The following is a 6,000-nucleotide window of genomic DNA, read 5'->3' as shown; positions in this document are numbered from 1 at the left end:
TTAGTTAAGTCGCAGCTGGTTTTGCGATAGAAGCGCTACCTACTTTAAAGCTTCTTTTATACGCTATAGTGTTATAACGATCCTGCAATCTTTATCGTAGGTTGTTAAAAAAGCGAGCTAAAACTCAATTATAGTGTTACCGTGCGCGGGAGGACATTTATACTGCCATCAGTAAGACCTGCGCAAATTGAATGAAAACGGAACGGGAAAACTTTGAATTTCGCGCCATACTGTTAGGTGCGTTTAGCGCATGCGCGAGTGATAAATTATTTATAATTGGTAATAAAAACAATCTAATGAATAATATACAAGCAAAAACTACAGACCAATAGTGACCTTTTACGATAAAAAATGCAGAAATTGTAAAACTAAACAGTTTCCTTTTAAATAAGATGCTAAAACGCAATTTTTTTTTTGCAAAATTGAAAAAATTATTTATTAAAAAAAATTGCGCAGGTGTCAGTGAATATTAAATCTGTTAATTCTGAAAATTGCTGAGTTTCGGGAGAAATATTTTTTTATATTTTTTATGTGTAGGGTATATCGTTAAAAATATATAATCAGAAGACAAAATACAATTTCATTTCTTAATTACTGACATATTTAAAGATATAAGCTCATTTTGATGTTCTTCTCATTGAGACCGTTCATTTGAATACCCACATGATTTTTGCATATATTTTGCACGCCTCATAGCACAAAGCACGTGAGGTTGTGCTTTATACTCGACTCGTCAAGGTCAAGCAATTTTGTGATCTTTAAATGCCTCTATCGCAACCATATTACACTTATACAATAATATAAGTAGATGTACACTGAGAAAACACTTAAATTAAACCATCTTTTACTTTCTAAAATCATTTCATGTTGCTATGATGAAAAAAAAAACGTTTTGAAAAAAATTTTACGTGGAAGTTCTGATGTCACCCCATTTTGGATGTACCAACGATGACTCCCGAACAAATTGATATTTCAAGACCGGGCTTTTTTTATTGGTTTAAGAATGCGATGAACTGGGTCCGTGTTTCATTTCAGTAGCCTAGTTTACGTATTTTTTTTTTCAAATTGAATTTTTATTAAAATTCACTACGATACAACCGTACAAAGACAAACGAACTTTTCTTATTTGCCACGTGAAAACTATGGTGCCACTTGATTAAGCTAGATTTTTTTAGACTGCGTGCGCATATGACAAGAAAAACGGGCGCCGATATTTAAAAAAAAATAAAAAATACTCTATAAGAAATTACTTAATTATAATTTTTAACTTCCCGCTAAGAAAATTGAAAATTTTCAAAAATTGGGAAGTTATTGGTTTTACCCCGTTTTTCGAAAATCGAGTTTTCATCGGATCTCGACGTCTCGAGATCCTAGGAAGCTTTCCTGACTATTTTCAAGATGATGTCCGTACGTCTGTGAGTGTGTGTATGTGTAAACCTCTCGTAACTTTTGATCGGCTTGACCGATTTCATCGCGGTTGGTGTCATTCGAAAGGGCTTCGCCAAACTTAGATTTTCTGTAAGTTGGAACCGATTCGGACCAGTAGATTTTGAGAAATTGCAAAAAAAGTGACAAAAAAAGTTATTTTTTTTTTTTAATTTTTTTTAAATATCTCCGAATTGGCTGAACCGTTCAACGTCAAAAATTAATCAGCTCTTAACCTTGAAATCCCGCATCGATTGCCACATAGAGCGCCAGAATTGGTTGATGCGTTCGTCAGATATCGTTGTCGAAAAAAATCGAAAAAAGTGTTTTTTTGTAATAACTCCGAAATTTTTCATCAGTTCAATTTTTTTGTTGAAAATAATTTATAGAGCTCAAAAAACCATATCGATCGCCGCCTACTGCGTGAAAATCGGTTGATTTATTAAAAAGTTACAGCAGTTTGAAAATTAGAAAAATCGTGTTTCATCGAATTTTGATAAGACTTTTGACTTCGAAGAGCTCAAAAGCATAGCAAAGCTATGTCTTTGAGCTCGGAGAGTTCAAAATAACACATAAATTGTATTTTTGAGCTCGAAGAGCTCGAAAACGTCATAAGTGCAATTTTAAGCGCCTAGGTATGGAATTAGCGGGAAGTTGCAGGGATGGCCTTCAGGGTCAACCGTTTTTCTAATTTTTTTTTTTTTCAATCAATTACCAAATTAATTTTTTTCTTAAACAATGAATGAGCGTTATGAGGCGTGCACTTTTGGATTTTCCAAACTTTTATACATATATATATATATATATATATATATATATATATATATATATATATATATATATATATATATATATATATATTATATTTTTGATATTTGTGAAATATATAAAATATATAAAAAATTCATGTGGGTATTCAAATGAAAGGTCTCGATGAGTGTAACATCAGGATGAGCTTATATATCATTAAAAAATATCATCAGTGGACAAAATACAACGCAATTTCATAATTATTGACATTTCTTAAGATATAAGCTTATTCTGATGTTACGTTCATCGAGACCTTTCATTTGAGTACGCACATGAATTTTTTCATATATTTTATATACATGATATTCCTGATATTTGTGAAATATATTAAATATATAAAAAATTCATGTGGGTATTCAAATAAAAGGTCTCGCTGAGTATAACAAGAATATGAGCTTATATCGTTAAAAATATCATCAGCGGACAAAATATAATTTCATTTCTTAATTACTGACATTTTTAAATATATAAGGGGCCATTCATTAATTACGTAAGGACAATTTTGGTAAGATTTCTTGAACCCCCTCCCTTTTCTAACGCAAGATTTTATCTTGATCTTCTAAATAATAAACTGTTATGTTAGGAAAGGATCATTTTCACTAAAACTTACAGGTCAACGTAGATCCATCATTTTTATTCTTTAACAAGTAATAATGTTTTTTAACAAGAAATATTTTTTATTTTTTAAATAATGAAAATACGATAATACACGGAAAAATGTACTATAACTTTTTCTATAGAACCAATCATTGATAACAATAAAAACAAATGAAATTTTAATAATTTATTTTTTTTTCAATAGCAATAAAAATTATTTAAGCAAAATAAAAATTCAACTGTAAATTTCAAAATTATGAAAACTTTTTGGAATCCAAAATGGAATTAGATTTTTAAAATTGAATTTTGATTCACAAAATATTACGTAAGAATTAATTTTACCCTCCCCCCCACCCCCTCAATACCCTTATGTAATTAATGAATGGCCCCTAAGCTCATTCTGATGTTCTTCTCATCGAGACTTTTTATTTGACTACGCCCATAAATTTTATATATTCGATATTTGTGATATATTCTGTAATTTTTAAAAATGAGAATTACTTATTTATATTAAATTAATTAAAAAAAAATAAATAAATAATAGAAAAAAATGAGTTGTTCATATTCGCAAATAGAGATTAATAACGTGATTTTTCTTCATGACTTCGTTATTATATTTCCAACGTAATTTTTTTTACTTTACCAATAATAAATCTTCTCCCGATATATTGTGTACGTAACACACAATATACTGACATATCGTTCATTAAATACCGCCGCGAATGCGGTCTCGAATGTCCGTGAGTTTAATAAATGCAAGAAAAACGAGTAAAGAGAATAGAAGAAGAGTATCGTTGCCCATTTTTTTTTTTTTTTTTTTTTTTTTTAATAAAAAGTAAATAAATAAATAAAAAAGATAAAAAATTGAGGGTTAGAGTGAACGAGTGGAATGAAGAGGATGTGAACGAAATATATTCGGAGGGCGTAGTGGACTCTACAGCAGTCAACACCAAGTATTATAAAATACTGTTTGATCGTGTTTGCGCGTGTCTTGTATTTTTTTCATTATTTTGACTTTACTTTCTTTTTGCGATGTGGCTTTCTCTTCTCCGTTGTTTCATTTTTATTTTTTTTTATGTGCGCACGTGACAACGTGGGTCTATCGTAAATTTTTTTCCACCCCCTTGTATATTGTATATTGTATGTCCACAACCACCTTCCATCTACCATCACTACTAATGCGCGAGCCAGCGTTTACACAGTGCATACAGTGCATTATCGAATTTGTCGTGGTTATTTTTATGATCCAACAGTCCTGTTATTTATTAGTCTTTGTTCCTGGTTTAATGCTACGATAGATGGAATTCAATAAATAATTGTTTTCTTCTCTTTTTTTTTTTCGGTCATTTTTTTAGTTTAGTTTATTCAATTTTTTATCATATAAAATATATTAATTTAGTGTAAAAAATTGTTTTGGTAAAAAATGTGCTCAGTTCCAGGAAAAAGTCTAGATCTGCTCTAATAAAGTTAAATTAAATCACATTTTATAAAAAATCATGTAAAAATTGAACTGATTGTTTTTTTAATAACGAAATCGAAAAATTACTTTTGAAGCAGAATGTACGTAATTTGTAACAAAATAAATACAGAAAAAAAGGTTCACTTGAGTCAAGAAAATATTTTTCTTCTTAATTATTTTATTGAGCGAAAAAAAAATTTTTTTTTGACACAATAAATTTCACTTATTCCAACAAAATTAATTCTCTTGCTTTAAGAAATACGGATCTTGATCCAAGAAAATTTATTTAAGTCAAGAAAATCTTCTTCTTTTACTTCTTTTGAGAAAATCCAGCCTCTTGCTCCAAAAAATGAAATATAAAGATAGAAGTAAATTTTCATTAATATTTTTATTGATTAACATGTCAAATGGGAAGATCAAATAATATTGAATCATTTTTTTTCATTCAATATGTATAATTGCACGCTAAAATAATAAAAAATGGGTATCAAATATTCAAGAGAAAAATTTTCTCAAGGTGAGAAAATTTTTTTCTCAGCTGAAGTAGGTGGCACTGCTTCTCTAAAGTATCTAAAAATCTTGATCAAATATAAAAATTTATTGTATCAAGTATTTATGATAATTTGAATTAAGAAAGAATTTCTTCCACCGAGAATAGAATTTCAAGAAAAATTTTTACTTCGGCCAACACAACTTTGGTCTTCCTTCAGGCACCTGAAAATTTTCTTGAGTCAAGAATTTTTTTCTCCAGTCAAGAAATTTTTCTTTCTGTGTAGTACAATAACAAGAATAGTTATTCGAAGTAAAAAAACGGTTTAATCCTTGACGATATTTGAAAAATTTTTAAATCTTGAGCAGTTCAAAAAATTTTTGTATCGAGATGATTTTTAGAGGAAACTTTAAAAACATAATAAGCTAACATTGAGTAAAGTCTCCAATCATCGACCAGTTTAGAGGAAATTAATATAAATCAGGTAAAGTACCCAGTACTTGAACACTTATAAAAATGGGACCAGTACTTGAACAGATTTTTCGAATTGTTGTAATACAAAATCCGTAAATTTATTATAAGTAATAAGCGCATGTTATAATTATTCAATGATACAGTAATTGATTTCTATACGTTTTTTCAATTACAAATTAAAACAATTATATTTTTTTTAATTTAAAAGTTTACATGTCGAGAATAGCCGATAGATGCTATATTTGTCATGAAAAACGTACTAAACCGTAAAACGAACAATCAGTGAAAAAAAACGGTTTATCATTTTAAGTAAAAAAATAATTGTACCACCCAATGAAATAGTCTTTTCTAAATAATACATATTTTTTTGCAAAGACATAAACTATAATTTTGGTATTAAATTTGAGCGTCTAACTATACCTCCAAATTTTCAAAGTGGTACACAGAACTTGAACAACCTGGGGCTGTACAATTTTAAACATCACTCTAATCTTTAATAGGTTTATAGACTAGTGATCAGCATTGTGATTTGTATTAATTGCTGCAAATTAAATAAGTTTTATAGCTAAAAATTAGTGTAGTTAAAAATTATTGAATGTTTTGAATTGAGTTTTTTTGATTTATAATTGAAAATTTGCTTTGTCATCCATAAAAAATGTAATTAAAAAATTAAATACGAATATTTTCTCATTTTTAAATAAACATATTAAATATTCATAGTTTTATTTTAAATATTAATCAATAA

The sequence above is a fragment of the Cotesia glomerata genome, linkage group LG9 (genome assembly GCF_020080835.1).
Source record: "Cotesia glomerata isolate CgM1 linkage group LG9, MPM_Cglom_v2.3, whole genome shotgun sequence".
Classification (NCBI taxonomy): Eukaryota; Metazoa; Arthropoda; class Insecta; order Hymenoptera; family Braconidae; genus Cotesia; species Cotesia glomerata.
Note: the sequence above shows the minus strand (reverse complement) of the source record.